Raw genomic sequence first — 15428 nt, forward strand, 5'->3', positions numbered from 1 at the left:
TTTTATTTGTAATTATATAAATGATGGTAATATTAATTTGCCCAAAAGGGACAGACTCTTCAAAGAGGTTCTGCATTATGGCAGCTTGAATGTGTTCATACTACCTCTCATTTCCCAATTCCCATCCTTCTACCGCATACCCTTCTGAGATAGAAATCTTTGTATCTCTGGCAGATCCGTGAGACCTGGAGAGTTTGAGTCAGTTTATGGTTTAGAGAGGTCTGGGTAGGAAATGCTGGCCTGCAATATTTTCCTCTTTGGTCAGAAGAGTGCCTACCTAGGGACCAGCAGTAGGGAACCTTAAGTCAAAGCTAAAATGTTGGATTCTCCAGAAAGCTTGACTGAGGCAATTAGGGACTCTGAGAATACAGATTTTAGCTGGTTTGAGATTACTACTACCACCATTCTTCTCATCACATATCACCCTTAGGTTTGCTCTACTGGTCCTGTGTCTCATATATAAATGGAATCATGGCCACAAAATGGAAAAGAATTAGTCACGAAAAAGTTGTGGATATCTAGAATGACAGTGTAAGATGCTCAACGGATCTTTTCCCTAGCAAAACAAATAGTAAAAATTATTTTTGAAAACTTGTATTTTACAAATGAAATAATTTAAATTTTGAAACATTTAACACCATCTTAAGGGCACACAGTAAATGGATAAAGATTTACTCAAGAAAATCTACTTTCATTAAGAACAGTTAGCATCTGTGGCATTTGAACAATAATTTTCCCATTCCCACCTCTCTACTCCAACTAAATGGGATAGCACCTCTATTCTGGATGCATGTGGTCAAGAAAACAAGACTTCCCCCCCAACCTTCAGGCTATTACTATGGTGTTACCCCAAGAGAGACAGGCCACTGACATCTCTCATGCTTTATTCTAGATAGGCATGGATGAGAGGGAAAGGACCAGAAACATCCAGCCCCATTCAGAGAATGTCTACCTCTAACCAAGTACATCTAGTTGAGAATATTTGGGCCCAAATGCCCCATCCCAGGTTGTTCATAGGTCACAAATTTTATGCTAGGAGGGCCAACTGGAGAACAATGCTACCATTCCTATCCCTCAAACTGTAGAGAAATAGTATTACACAGGGAGAGGTGGCTGCTGTCCCTGGCCCTAGCTTCAGTGCAGTGGCTCAGAGGCTCAGGCTAGAGAAAGAAGCAGACTGTAGAAACAGGTTAAGTCCATAGCTTGCCCAGCATGAAGTCTGACTAGGAAAGAGCATGGAGAAGCTTATTAAATGTTGTGTTGAAAACAAGACACATTTTTTGCCATTGAGTAATGAAGCGAGATTGGTAGCTCCATATTATCACAATAGAAATAATGGTAGATCATCTAGACACTTAAGAGAGAGAATCAGGGAAAGAGACGAGTAAGAAAACTGCCCCTCCAGTCAGAGGAATGTTTGGCAACTGGCTGTTCTCTGCATTTGCAAAAAGGGTCAACTCTAATTGCATTCGACTATGGAGCAACTGATAACCCAGGGCACTGTCAAATACAATAGAGAGAGAAGACACCAGTTAGTAGATGTTACCATATAGATTCCCTAAAACAGAAGACCAGAAGGTTAATGGGAAAAGCAAAAAAAAGAAAAAAAAAAAAAAAAAAGCTACAGTCAAAAAGAGCCTGGCAAAATGGCAGCCATCCCTCATCCCTGTTGGCCAACAAATCTGTTCACGCACCCAAGGTGGTGCTCTTTAAGGAATGACATTAGGAAAAAAAAAAAGAAATGACATTAGAAGCTGCAGGGGAAATAGGGTTCACTGAACTAGTCCAGTGAAGTCACTATATGATAATAAGCTCTAGAGTGGAGGAATCTATATCTAGAGTTGCTATATCATCTAAAATTCAGAAAGAGAAAGAAAGAAAGAAAGAAAGAAAGAAAGAAAGAAAGAAAGAAAGAAAGAAAGGAAGGAAGAAAGAAAGATAGAAAGAAAGAAAGAAAGAAAGAAAGAAAGAAAGAAAGAAAGAAAGAAAGAAGAAAGAAAATGTAAGACACGTAAAGAAACATGGGATTTTCCATAAAGAAGCTCAGACATAAGGCTGAGAAATAAAGGACTTTAAAACAATTAACTAAGTGCCTAAGACAGTGCCAAAATAGTTTGCTTTTGAGGGTTGCTCATTCAGAAAAAGAGCGCTTCAGTCCCAACACTCTAAAAGTTGAGAAAAGAATTAACATTTAGCAGATATCTGTAAGTTGGCCCTGTTAATCTCACAAAATTACAGAAAAATACATAAAACAGTAGGATATAGTCAGAGTCAGACCCCAAACAGACATCTCCGAGTGTTAAAAGGCTGAAAATCTGTAGCAGCAGATGTATTTGTATATTTGTCCTGTATTTTATTTCACCACATATGGTTCCATATTACCACTGAACATGATTATAGTAGTTCTGCTCATGTTGTTAGAGTTAAGGCAGTAATGCCATTTATAAACATTTTTCCACCCAGGTGTTCCAATTATATTTAACTTTATATATATTTTTATGACTTTAATTTTGTCATAAAGTTAGGTCACCGAAAGCATAAATATCACAGTGGAAGATTTCTATTTTACTTCTTTCGATAGACTCAGGATCCGAGAGTTATTAAATCATGTGTATCTCCAAACACTGTCAGTCTTGCTGAAAGATTTTTAGAACAGGCAAAACTTTACCTACATACATACAGTTGGCCACGGCCCTTGAGAATCCTGACATCTACACACTCCAATTTCACATTCTTTTCTCCCCTGTTGCCCTTGGCTTTCATTCTCTAATTTTCAGAGAAAAATCAGCTTTGAAAACAGAAGAATCCAGAATCAACAATCAATGGAATTGGCTTCAAGAGGTGACAGTTACCATATTCAGAGGCTGGAAAACCTTTCTGCTTGTACAGAACAGAGAGTCAGGGATTGAAAAAAAATGCTATAATTTATTTTTGTCCCTATACGATGAAAATAACAGCACCCAAAAAGGCACTGTATTCTGAAAGTGTTCAATATTAGTTGATAGATTTTAGTTGGAAAACTTCTTTAGGCCATTTGTTTCAATCATATCGCCTTGGCCTGTTGTAACTTGAAATCAGCACTGCATCCTCTTGTCATGTATGAGGACCTTTGAAGAGATCAACCTTGGACGTGAACTCTCTGTAAGCCTGCTCTCCTATCCATAAATTAATAGGTTGGTGCATAATGAGAATAGATCAGAACAGTATAAAGCAACCAAAAACTTTGCGGCCTGTGTCCTATGTGGCTTATATTAGCCATCTTAATGAAATCGTTTCATTTTGTTAAACACAAAAGATGGAGTGTTGCATCTGATATTCTAAGAGAAGCTGGTGTGACTTGCTGAGATCTCTGTAAGTAGCTCATATCTTTATTCCTCAGATTGCTTCCTCTCTTACCTGCCTTATCCATTTTGTGACTGAAAATCACACTCCAAGAAATCCACTTGAGATCAACCAATTTTTTTTTCAAATTTCTTTAGAAACATATTTTAAAATTTAACTGCCAATAAATAGCTATAATTAGAGCCTGCTTGGGATTTTCTCCCTCTCCCCATTGCCCCTCCCCTCACTCTCTCTCTCAAATAAATAGGTAAATAAAATATTTTTTTAAAGAATGTAAGGTAAACACTGATACATGGGAATAAACACAAAAATAATGTTCACAGACTATTCCAACACAATTTTTGTATGTTAAATTGAGAATAAATTAAGAATATAAATGCCTGATAGTCGAGTTTTAAAATTTGAATAGATATAGTTAACTTCATATACTTAATTTTGATAATATATGCAATTTATATATAAAACTGATTACATGTTTGACTAAAGTAAAAAAAAATCTGAAAAGTGAGATGATTGCAATACTGTTTTGAATTTTGTATAATTCTTTAATCTTTAAAAACAGTATTTGTTGGGATGCCTGGGTGGCTCAGCAGTTGAGCGTCTGCCTTTGGTTCAGGGCGTGATCCTGGAGTCCCAGTGTCGAGTCCCACGTCGGGCTCCCTGCATGGAGCCTGCTTGTGTCTCTCCCTCTCTCTCTCTCTCTCTCTCTCTCTCTGTGTGTCTCTCATGAATAAATAAATAAAATCTTAAAAAAAACCAATATTTGTAATTTACAGATATCTTTGTCTAAACAATGTATTTTTAAATGTTTATGGACTTCATAAAAGTGGTATCTAATTATATATATTTTTTCCCTAGGACTTCTATTGCTTTTACATATAATTATGCTTATCAAAACCCAATTTGACAAATGTTAAAATTTTTTAAAAATGTTTTAAATTTGTAAACATAAAAATAAATGCAAGGGAATATTAAGAAATATAATACAGAAAACCTATATAATAAATAAGTAAACAACTTAATAAATTTAAAAGTTAGTTCTTAAGAATTCTAATAAAACAGACAAAATTCTAAGAAATATGATAAAGAAGGGATCAAAGTGAGAAAGACAAAAACAATGAGAGAAGCAGATAAAAATACAAATGAGAGAAAATATCAGTGATCATAAATATAGAGAATTTTGTTAATCTTAAGAAAATATTATATATAATTACAATTCTAGTTATAACAAGTGCATTAAATACTATTGAACAGAAGTTATCTACCTTAGTGGGCCACTCGCTCCTTGCTCTTCACCTGAAAAGAAATGGTTTCAACATTCCCTAATTAAGGAAAAATTTTATGGCTAATCTTCATCAAAGTTAGTAACATCCCCTTAAACTCCTAAACTTCTAAGAATAAATTTTAATCTTTATCCATTGCTTTTATGCACTTTTGATATCATTGATTTTTGTCTGATTTATTAAGATTATGACTTATACTTCCTGATTTTCTGATATTAAAGTTGACCCTGCATGCCTGGTATAAACTCCACATATTTAAAGGGTGTTACATTTGATTTCCTAGATTTGTTTAGACTCTTTGCATCTATATTTCCAAGTGAGATTGTCCAATAATTATTATTTTCCTTCCTGTCTTTGTGATGGTTAAATTACGAGTCTTAAAAAAAAAAAAAAAAAATTACGAGTCTTATACAATAAGCTGAGGTGTACTTCTTTTTATATAACCTGTGGTAGTTTGTAAGCTTGGAAGTTTATTTCTTTCATTTTGGTTACAACTCATTGATAAGACCATCTGAACCTGGATATTTCTTTTGGGAGAGATTTAAAAGTACCTTTTCAATGTATTTTGTTCAGGTATTGCATTTCTTCTGGAATAAATTCTGTATGTTATATTTTTCTATGAATTTGACCATTTCTCCAAGTTTTCAAATATAGTGACATAATGTTATTCATAATAAAACTTCATTTTAGCATCCGTGGCATCCAAAGCCAAGTGCTTTTTACTTTATTGACCAGTTGCAACTTTGCTTTTTTTCAAACTTTCCAGAATTTTATCATTTTATTGATCTTTTTGAACAAATTCACTCTCTGTAGCTCTCTGTAGTATATTTTCCATTTTATTAATTTCTCCTATCTTTATTACTTACCCAATAACTTTTTTCAGTTTTATTTTGCTGTTCGTTTTTTATATTCTTGAGATAGATGTTTAGTTTGTTAGTCTAAGTATTTCTTCTTTTTGAATATAAGCCATCAAAAATGCCCCCATTTAAGTATTGTTCATCTGCACCATCAAAGTTTTGATGTGTACTGTTGTTTATTGTAGTTACTAAATACTTGCTAATTTTCATTTAATGGATTCCTCCTCCCTTAATATATTTGGAATTAAGGAAGTCAATAATTATATGGGGCTTTCCTGCTTCTTTTCTTGTTACTTATTCCAAATAATACTATTTTGTTGAATAAATATAACCTGTATGATAATAGTTTTTTTGAGTTTGTTATGTATTATTTTATGGTCCGGTATGATTATTTTTCACAAATATTCTATTTTTTAAAAGTATGCATATTCTGAAGTTATCATAGATTCAGTATTTTATATATATGCCCAATAGAAGCAGTCAATTAATTATATTTTGGAAATCTTCCAAATTATTTTACCTGCTTGACGATGAGTAATACAAAGTCTTTGGATAGATATTATCATCTGATACTGATATACTTCTCTTTGGATGTGCTTTAGAGGACCTAGAACAACACATGAGTGGCGTACCATACAGCCAAATGTCCATAAATATTTTCTCTCAAGCAAGGTTTTGAGAACTGTTAAATGACAGTGAGTCTGCTACAATTCTTCACAAGAGAGATATATAATGCATTTGGTCCATGCTACCAAAAAATAACAGAAAATTCTGTATTCAAATTTAACATTGAGTAGAAAGAGTAAAATAAAAAATAAAAAATCAGAAATCAGTAGATGTAAGAGTTTTGGACTTGATTATTACATAATAGTAATTGTTAATAAATATTTGTATCAGCAAGTTATTGATGTAGTAGTGCTGTTTTATGAACCATTTCTTAACTCAGTGTCATTATTTATTCTCACCTCATTAAACTGTGGATCAGCCACGATGGATAGACACGGGTTATGTTTAGCTGGGTTTGATTCTAAGCTTCAGGTAATTCCAGATCCACTCCATAGGACTCATCTTTCCTGGCTTCCTGGCTTCCTGGCCCAGTTTGTTAGCTGTGGCGGAAGTCATGCAGGGGGGATCAGCAGAAACTTTCAATGTGTTCAAAGTGTAGGCCTGAAATAATTACTTCTGTCCTTATCCCATTGGCTTACGTAAGTGAGGTGGTCAAGCCCAGTATCACCAAGGACACAAAATACTTTCTCCCTGTAGTTGGAGATGCTTCTGCTACGATGATGTAGCAGAAGGCTTGGGGACATGAAAGGGTAAAGATCTGGGAACAGAAAGCAATTTGTCACAATACTCTTTATATCCTCAGACTCTGAAATCTATTAAAACTTAAAACTTTTTTGGTTTGAGGAAGAGAAAGCCTTCTGTGCAATGCTGTAAATGCTGTAAATATAGCTTCGAATCATGAACTAAGTAGTGTTTATCTATCTTAAAAACAGGATAAGACAATCTGACAACTTTCAAATGTCAAAGTGCTTTTAGTCTATGTTTGTAAATGACAGAAGTAGTAAAGTTTCAAAAATTAATTTCACACTAAAATCATTTTTTAAAAAAACATATACGTAGTCAATCGTTCACCAATATAAACTTTTTAGAGTTTCACTGGCAAGTGAAGTTTTACTTAAAACTAAATGAATTGTTTTAAGTATAAAAATATATAATAAAATTCTGATTAGAGATTATCTGTTTTTCCTTTTCAAGCTTTTGTTGAAATTCTAGTTAGATAACATATATGGTAAAATTGGTTTCAGGTGTAGACTATAATGATTCATCACTTACCTATAACACCCAGGGCTCATTACAAGTGCCCTCCTTGATGCCCATCATCCATTTAGCCCATCACCCACCCACCTCCCTCCATCAAGCCTCAGTTTGTTCTCTATACAAAAGAGGCTCTTATGGTTTGTTTGCCTTTTTTTTTATCTTCCCCTGTGTTCATGTGTTTTGTTTCTTAAATTCCACAAGTGAGTAAAATCATATGGCATTTAAGACAAGCAACTTCATGCCCTTAGGAGCTCATCCTGGAGATGAATGGGAGACGGGTAAAGAAATTTAGTCAGTGAAAAGTATGAGGACAGTAAAAACAGATGTGATAGGAAAAAATAGTGTGGGGCATCTTCAGATAGGGTGACTGGGGAAGGCTTCTCTGAGGAAGCGATGTCAGACCTGGGACCTGAGTAGCACAAAGGAGCCAGTCATGGAACACTCTGAGGAAAGCATGCTCCAGGCAGAGGGAATAACAAGTGCAAATGCCCTGAGGCTAGAGTGTGCTTGATGAGAATGAGGCAATGAAAGGCCAGGAAAAAAAAAAGGAATTATCTTTTCAAAATTCTTGAAGAGTAAATTAACTCTTAAAAGTGTACTGATGGTTGATGACAATGTACGTTATATGCAAGGTTGTGGTGAACAGAAACACATGGTTAGAGAAAATTAATCGTAGGACAATGTGACAGCACTGGGATAAATTATAGATTGTAATGGGTTCAGTATGTACCTTAAATAAGGAATTAAATCTAAAGTGCATTCACTTAGGGCTATTTCTGATGTAAGAGTAATATGTAGGGAGGGATCAGAAACAATCCAATTTTTATGATTAAGTTTCGTGATGCTCACTTATTATAGCAATATTTAGTGTCATTCCAGGTGCTCTTTCTGCAGTCTTTGCATGTATATCCTGCAACTGACTCCTTTCTCTTACATTTAATTTTCTTCTTACTGAAACACATTCTTTAGTAGTTCTTTGATTACAGTTCAATTTGCTATTTGCTATATTTTCCATTTATCCAATAGTGTTTTTATTGTGTCCCCATTCTTAGAAAGAGCTTAGATGGTTATTAAAATTATAGATTGACCTGTGTTTCCCCTTAGCACTTAAGGATACTCATCTATTTCTTCTGACCTGCTGTTACTCATTATAAGATACTTATCAGTTTTGTATTTTTTTAAATAGATAATGTGCATTCTCTATGTTTGCTATTTTAAGGAAAGCTTTATTGGGTTATGGTTTGCATACAGTAAAATTAATTTTTTTTTGGAATTCAGGTTGATGAGTTATCTCATCAACTCAACTAATAGTGGTGTTCAGATAGAGAATTAAGATATTAATTAAGATATCTATTAACCACCACTATTAAGATAGAGAATATGTCTGTTAAACCAAAAAGGTTTTTTGTGCCCTTGTGGTCAGTTCTCTTCCTCCATTCTCTTTCCCCACCTCAAGCTTATTTGAATTTTGTTCTCTAGTTTGCATTTTCCATATGTCATGTGTCATTTAATGGAATCATGTTTTGTGGGTTTCTTTCATTTAGCACAGAGCATGTGAAATTCATTCATCCCATTACAAATATTAATAGCCCATTTATTTTTTACTTATTGATAGAACGTCATCATATGGGGTGTTTATTCCATCCCTTGGTAGATGGACATTTGAATTGTTTAAGCCATTGACAAATATGAGTAAACTTACTATTAACATTCAGATCATTCAGATCAAAGTCTTTGTTTGGGTATGTGTTCTTATGTTTTGTGGGTAGATGCCAAGTAGTAAGATTTCTGGATTGTATAATAACTGAATTTTTTTTCAAAGATTTTATTTATTTATTTATGAGAAACACAGAGAGACAGGCAGAGACACAGGCAGAGGAAGAAGTGAGGGAGCCCGATGTGGGACTCGATCCTGGGACTCCAGGATCACACCCTGAGCCAAAGGCCAAAGCTCAACCACTGAGCCACCCAGGCATCCCAATAAGTTTAACTAGATAAAATACTTCCCTAAGATTTTTCAAGCGGTCTTAGAATTTTTCATCACCACCAGCAATATCCAAGAGCTCCATTTGCTTTTATTCCTCCCTCGTAGTGGGTAGAGTCAGGGATTGTGTGTGTTTGTGTGTTGCCATTCAGTAAGTATGGAGTGCCAACCTATTGTGGTTTCAATTTGCATTTCCCTGAAGTTTAATAATTCTGAATATCTTTTCATGGGCTTATTTGCCAGCAGTATAGTTTCTGTGATAAAGTGTCTGTTCAGATCTTTTGCCCATTATTTAATTGGATTGTTTATCTTTTATTGTTGAGTTGCAAAAGTGCTTTATATATTTTTAATGCAACTTATTTATCATGTGTTATGCAAATATTTAATCCTCGTCTATGGTTTGTCTTTTCATTTTCTTAGTGTATTTAAAAGAGTAGATTTTAATTTTAATGAAGTTCAATTTATCATTTTTTTTTAATTTTATGGTTTTTGCTTTTTGTATCCTTTCTAGAAATCTTTGCTTAATTATAGGTCACAAAATATTCTCCTATACTTTCCTCTAGTAGTTTTATAGTTGTAGCTCATAAGCTTAGCTTTATGTTTCATTTCAAGTTAATTTCTGTTTATGGTGTGAAGTAAAGGATAGAGGGTTTCTTAGTTGTTTTTTTGTTTGCTTTTTAACAAATGCCCAAATATTAAAGCACTGGCACTATTTGGATATCATCTTCATTGTTTTACTTTGGTACCTTTATAGAAGATAAATTTGCTGTGTATATGCATGTATGTCTATTTCTAGATTCCCTAGTCTATTGACCTTTATATCTATTTTTATTTTAATTGCAAATTTTGTTGATTGTTGTAAATTTATAGTAAGACTTGTCAGATTGTGTAAATTCTTTTTTTTTTAATTTTTATTTATTTATGATAGTCAGAGAGAGAGAGAGAGAGGCAGAGACACAGGCAGAGGGAGAAGCAGGCTCCATGCACCGGGAGCCTGATGTGGGATTCGATCCCGGGTCTCCAGGATTGCGCCCTGGGCCAAAGGCAGGCGCCAAACTGCTGCGCCACCCAGGGATCCCATGATTGTGTAAATTCTTTAACTTTGTTCTGCTTTCTCAAAATTAATAGCTTACTTTAGAAAATTGTAGAAGAATTGAATCCAAATTCTGAGCACAAGCTCCCTAAATCCTTGATTTGTGTGTACTTGTTTTCTCTGGACCACAAATTTGAAGATTCAGATTAATTCAAATTAAAAGGAATTTATGTGGTAAGAGTGGCAGAGATAAACAGAAAAATAGATTTTCTTTTATATCTCCATTCTCTGCCTCCATTAAATGAAGAGTACCTGGGGCCAACTTTGATGAAAACACTGAGCATCAACACAAGCTCATCAAAATCTTCTTTTGAGAAAGTTTTATACAATGACTGTGTAGAATCTTAGAATTCGAAGCTGCCTGAGTTCTACTCCCATTTTTACTCAGTAAATATTCCTTCTTAAATATTTTGATAGATGATTTCAAGCCTTTACCTAGAGCATTTAATATTTTGTAGCATAGTTTCTTCCATTTAAATTGTTCAGGTGGGGTTTTTCAAAAATTAGAGCTGAACTAATTAGAGCTGTACTAGTATTATATGTCCCTTTGTTACAGATTTCTGGGTAGTGTTCCTGCCTCAGATGATTCTGGAAATACGGTACATTACATGTGAACACATATATTAAAATATATTCAACTTAATTGCATAGAGTTAAGTATTTTATTTCTGCATTAATCATATCTACCAACTTAAATTTTTCTAGCATTTATTAGAATTCAAATTGACCATTTTTCACAACAATTGGTGGCTGCATTCTTGAGCCATGCCTAGAACTGTTTGAATTGGTCCTGAAATGTTCCAAGGATACAGATCCTCAGGACGGGGGAATATATGCACAGGGATGTGGGGATCTGAGAAGAGAAGAAACTTATGCTTTTCTTCATACCTGGCACTCTGGACAGGGGAAAGCTCCCAGGATGTTGGAGGAAAGTCAGCAATTCTGTGATCGACTGTTGCATGGAGGTCCTAAGGAGAAGGACCTGATGAGGCAAGCCAAGAGCATCTCACTTGAGCCCTCTAGTTGAGCCCAAGTTGTGAAACTGAAAGCTGCCTCAGAACTTAGTGCAGACTTTAAAGCCAAGGATCACTACTCACCTTTCCCTGATGCTCCTAAAACCCTGAAATGTATATATACTTCCGTGGAGAAGGAATAAAAGAGATATCCCAGTCTTCACTGGAAGGAAAAGAACGAGTATGGTTTAAATTTTAATCTAAGTGAATAACTTAGATTTGGGTTAAGTTTAACCTTCTGGCAAATTTGGGGTTGAAAAAATAAATTTATCCAGGTATGGGGAAAATGAAGTTACAGATGAGAAAACTCACATTAAAAGTCTCTGAAATTGTCACAGCAAATGATAAGGTAGTTTTTGAAAGAATTTTAGCATGAACATATTGTCCTTGGCAAGAGTTTGCTCAACTCCTTTACTGTTTTGTTTCATTTAAATAGGAAGACACTTTATGTTCTTAGAAAAACCCTCAGAAAGGCATCAAATAAAGAGTTCTTTGCAAGCAGATATACTCATTCTTTACTAAACCCACACAGTCATAAGCAGGCACTGAAAAATTCATTTAAAAATATTCCGAACTGCTTAAAATGCAATTCTGTATTTCTTCTTATTGACATTTCAAATTGTTAAGCTTAGACTTTTCCAAAGTTAAAGTAATCAACTGTTTGTTTCTTCTGTTTATAACTATGTACACACTTGCACCAACTAATAACCTTTGTGTTGGAATGAAAGATTAAACATTCATTTAATTTAGCTTAGGTTCCGTTTGTTTTCAATTAAGAAGAGAAAATCCTTTCAAGTACAATAGGTTATTTATATTTGTTTTGCTTCGTTTATAAAACCAAATAAGGCTTTCATGTTTATAGTCATTAATGTTGAAAAGAAATTGTATTAAATGAATGGGTTGAAGAGAAAATGAAAATAATTTGAGAGGTCAAAAAAAATTTAATTTAGATGATATATTTGTCCTCCAATTGTAATCTCAAGTTGGTAGCAGTGAAAGCATTATCTTAGAAAAAACTATATAATTAATTAAATGTTTTTCATTTAATCATATATTAGACATATATCTTGGTTAAATTCTATGTCACCCTCCAAGGCACAAATATTTTATATATATATATATATATATATATATATATATATATATATATATATAATATAGTATTTATTTAGATATATATAAAAATACCTAGATCTACCAAGACTTTATTTTTCTGCCAGGTACCACTATTTCACAGATAATATTTCCAAAGCATGCATATAGAAACTATAGTTCGTTAAACATCTGTGTGATAAGCAGAGTAATTCATACTCTGGAAACTGTGAATGTTACTTTATCTGGCCCAAGAGATTTTGCAGATGTGATAAAGGTTAAGGACCCTGACATGGAAAGATTATCCTGGATTATCTGAGAGGGCCTACAAATCACATGAGTCCTTTAAAACAGATAACTTTTCGTGGATAGGGTCAGAAAGATATGACCACAGAAAGAAAAGTCAGAGCCAATTGATGATGCTGGCTTCAGACATGGAGTAAGGGTCCTATTACCCAAGGAATGCGGGTGACCTCTAGTAACTAGAAGAGGCAAGGAAATGGATTCCCCGCAGAGCCTACCAGCACCTTAATTTTAGTCCGATGAGACCTTTGTCAGACTTTCAAGCTCTAGAACCATAAACGATAAATTGGTATTATTGTAAATTAATGAATTGTGGCTTTAAGTCACTAAATTGTGGTCGTTTGTTACAGAAGCAATAGAAAACTAATACAATATACCATATTTCATGCAGAAATGCTTTTCAAATTAGTACAGATTTTCATAAGATGTTTTAAACCTTTTGCGATGTTTTAATGAAAAATTTTAAAGTGAGAGAAGTAAATGTTATATGAGGCTACATTGCTTTTTTTACAGACCAATACATTTATCCTACAGTATTTCTGAAAATCAAACATTTATATAGTCAACACAAATACTCACTAATATTGATAATTAAATCTCCTGAATTCTACTATGCTTAGCATGTCATACACACTATTAAATTTCTCTGTGACAAGATTTTACATATACAGTCCACACTTAACCCAAATACTCCTTTGGATATCGATCTACTCTTATAAACAGAAAATTTTTCAGGAGATTAAAAAATGCATATTAAAGTTGTGGGATCAGAACTTTCACTCAAACTATGCCACTATCAGGCTTACTGTATTTCCAATTCTGTCTCTATTACAGACATTTTGAATGCTGGAAAAGGGTTGCTTTTTTTTGTTTTGTTTTTCTTTTTTTAGAGAAACTTTGGTGGCATGGAAAAATATCACTTTGCCTCAGCTTCTGCTTTCTCTACATCTAGTTGAGGTTGTGAATAAAATCATATTCCTGAATTAACTTTGCAAACAATAGTTATTTTCTGCAACATTTCATAAACTTCACTCAAGTCATAGTTGTAGAAGTGAAATCAATGAGTAAAAGGCTGTCAAAACAGGAATGAATTGAAGATTATGATTGGACCTATTTTTTTTTTTTTAATCAACAACTGAAAAATGCAAAGTGGATAAAATCTTATACATGGTTTAAAGGTGACTGCTTTTGGCTTTATTAATTTGAAGTAAGCATATAAAAAGTACATTATTTGCAAGACAATACCGATTGCTTAGAAATCATTAAAGACAATTTTGTTTTGTTTTTAAAGATTTTATTATTTTATTTATTTTACAGTGAAAGAGAGTGTGTTTGAATGAGAGGAAGGGTAGAGGGGAGGGAGAGGGAAAGAATCCCAAGCTGATTCCATGCTACCTATGAAGCCCTACACGGGGCTTAATCCCAGGACACTGAGATCATGACCTGAGTGGAAACCAAGAGTCAGGCCCTAAACAAACTGAGCTACTCAGGTGCCCCAATAAGGACAGTTTTTTACAGCACTCAAGCACTAAGTTTAAAAAAAAAAATTTATTCATTTGAGAGAAAGAGAGAACATGAGCAGGGGGAGGGGCAGAAGAAGAGAAGAAGACTCCCCATTGAGTGGGAACCTGATGTGAGACTTGGTCCCAGGACCCTGACATAGTGACTTGAGTCAAAGTCAGACACGTAACCTACTGAGCACCCAGCTGCCCCAAGCACTAACATTTTTGAGCCCTGATTTTCATGCTAAAGAGGCAATTCAAAAATTAAACTTTAAGTCATTCATGCAGTATGCAAACTATGGTGATTTATTTATTTATTTATTTATTTATTTATTTATTATTTTTTAAATTATTTTTTTAAAGATTTTATTTATTTATTCATGAGAGACACAGACGGACAAAGAGGCAGAGACACAGGCAGAGGGAGAAGCAGGCTCCATGCAGGGAGCCCGATGTGGGACTCGATCCCGGGTCTCTAGGATAATGCCCTGGGCCGAAGGCTGGCGCTAAACCGCTGAGCCACCCAGGGATCCCCAAACTATGGTGATTTATGATTTAAATTCAAAGTAATGGAACAAAGTGAGATTTAAAGAAATTGTGGAAAATGTTTTCCTATGACTGTTTACCTATATTCACTTATAGATGATATAGGTACATAAATACATAATTTGTAATTACCAAGAGCTATGATTATTAGTACATGTACTGCCTTTGTTAAATTACTAGTATCATCCATTTTCTATAATTCATTTTCCATTTTTATATGGTGAATAATTTTATTACATGATGTTTAATTAATATTTAAATATCTATGCTAAGCTCACTAAACACTTCCCACATTTTTTCATGGCCAATTGATAATTTTGCTGTGAGTGCAATAAACATTTGTAAACTTTTTGAAAGGAACAAAATAATTTTTAAGTAAGTTTTTTTTTTTTCTTTAAACCTGAATTTTCCCCATTTTACTTTGGCTATCTGTGCATTTTTATCCTTGTCATATATAATATTTAAGGAGAATAGATGACATCTAAAGTAGAGGTCAAGCTGCCCAATATGAGAGGCATATATAGATCACATGATCCATCAATTCCAGTTTGTCTTACCCAGCCAACTTCCCTACTATTATTGATTCCAT

Source organism: Canis aureus, chromosome 36 (genome assembly GCF_053574225.1).
Source record: "Canis aureus isolate CA01 chromosome 36, VMU_Caureus_v.1.0, whole genome shotgun sequence".
Classification (NCBI taxonomy): Eukaryota; Metazoa; Chordata; class Mammalia; order Carnivora; family Canidae; genus Canis; species Canis aureus.